Source organism: Octopus sinensis, linkage group LG9, assembly GCF_006345805.1.
Source record: "Octopus sinensis linkage group LG9, ASM634580v1, whole genome shotgun sequence".
Lineage (NCBI taxonomy): Eukaryota > Metazoa > Mollusca > Cephalopoda > Octopoda > Octopodidae > Octopus > Octopus sinensis.
In genome coordinates this window covers 52,982,440-52,984,023 of record NC_043005.1, presented here as the reverse complement: position 1 = coordinate 52,984,023, position 1,584 = coordinate 52,982,440, and positions in this window count along the sequence as shown.

Sequence of the window (1,584 nt, the reverse complement as noted above, 5' to 3'; positions counted from 1 at the left end):
AACCTGTCCGTGTCCACAACAACGATTTATAACTATACAGTCAATCAATGTTTTATGTCTAGTCCCTAGTGATCATCGTTATCCTAAATTTTGTGGCCAATGACCAATGAGCGAACGTTTTGTGCTTTATTTGATTCACTATCATACCGCATCTGTATAGACCCTTCTATCACCCATAAACAATTTCTCATTTTTGACATCCTTTTTCTTCTAGTATTCAGATTCTTTAATTTCTTCAGATGATTTTTAGATTTTCGGTCACATCTTTTTCAACGTTCTTTTAAGTATCTTCCTTTCTTATATATAGATATAGGTCACAGTTTATATCATGCTGACGATTTAAAAAAAAGATGTAATAGTATCTCCTTTGTTTTGTTATGTTTCTTTTTAAAGTTAGACAGTTGTGGTAAAATAAAATTGCTAATGAAAATTACTCCTTCATTTACACTTGTAATGCATTGACAAATATTACAGCAGATATTTAGCACATCCAAGGCAACAGCCTAGCTGCTACACATGTGGCAGCAAAAGATATTTAAGGGCTTTCTGAAGAGAAAGCCTAAAGAAATATAAGCTATAACATCTAACATCATGGATCTTGCCAATCCTTAGTAAAACAACACACAAAAGTATAAATCAAAAATTAAACTTGCCAAAAACGAACCATGAGACCTAAAAATCCCTCTTTCAAACATAACCGCACAAGAGGAGGGAAGTTACCTATAGCAACAAAAATCAGGAAACCGAATGGAATAGGCAGATTTCTTTAAAGAATATAAAAGATGGAAAAAGACCCTACGCGAATCCTTTGTAGATTCAGACGTGGCTGTGTGGTAAGAAGCACCTTCAGCATGGCACCTTGGGCAAGTGTCTTCCGCTATAGCCTCGGGCCGACCAAAGCCTTGTGAGTGGATTTGAGAGACCGAAACTGAAAAAAAAAAGCCGTCGCGTGTGTGTGTATGTGTGTGTGTGTGTGTGTGTGTGTGTGTGTGTGCGTGCGTGCATATGTGAGTGTGTGTGTGTGTCTGTCTGTCCGTGTTTGTCCCCTACTAACACTCGACAACCGCTTTTGGTGTGCTTATACCCCCTGCAACTTTGTGGACTGGCAAAAGTGATCGACAGACTAAATACCAGGCTAAAAAGAAATAATAATAATAATAATAATAATAATAATAATAAATACTAATACTGGTGTCGATTCATTCGACTAAAGCGTTTTCAAAGTGGTGCCCCAGCATGGCCACAATCTAATGACTGACACAATTAAAAAAAAAAGATAAAAAATTAAGCAAATAAAAATGTACAGTGAAAAATACAACTGTAAGGAGGAAACATTCTCCGTAAAAGAATTACTTATCTATTATAGAAGAGAACCTATCCATATCCTGTGAGAAGAAATCAACGCCCTCCCTGAATGAACAACTATTCGTAGCCCTTCGGGGACCATAAATGAGGTGTACTGTCAAGTGTTAGGGTCAATGAAATGGGACAAACCCATTCTTAAAAATTCCTAGCCTTGGGCCTAAATCAGAAACCATCATTTAATATCCAGAGAATCCAAAAGTGAAAATGAAAGTAAGAATT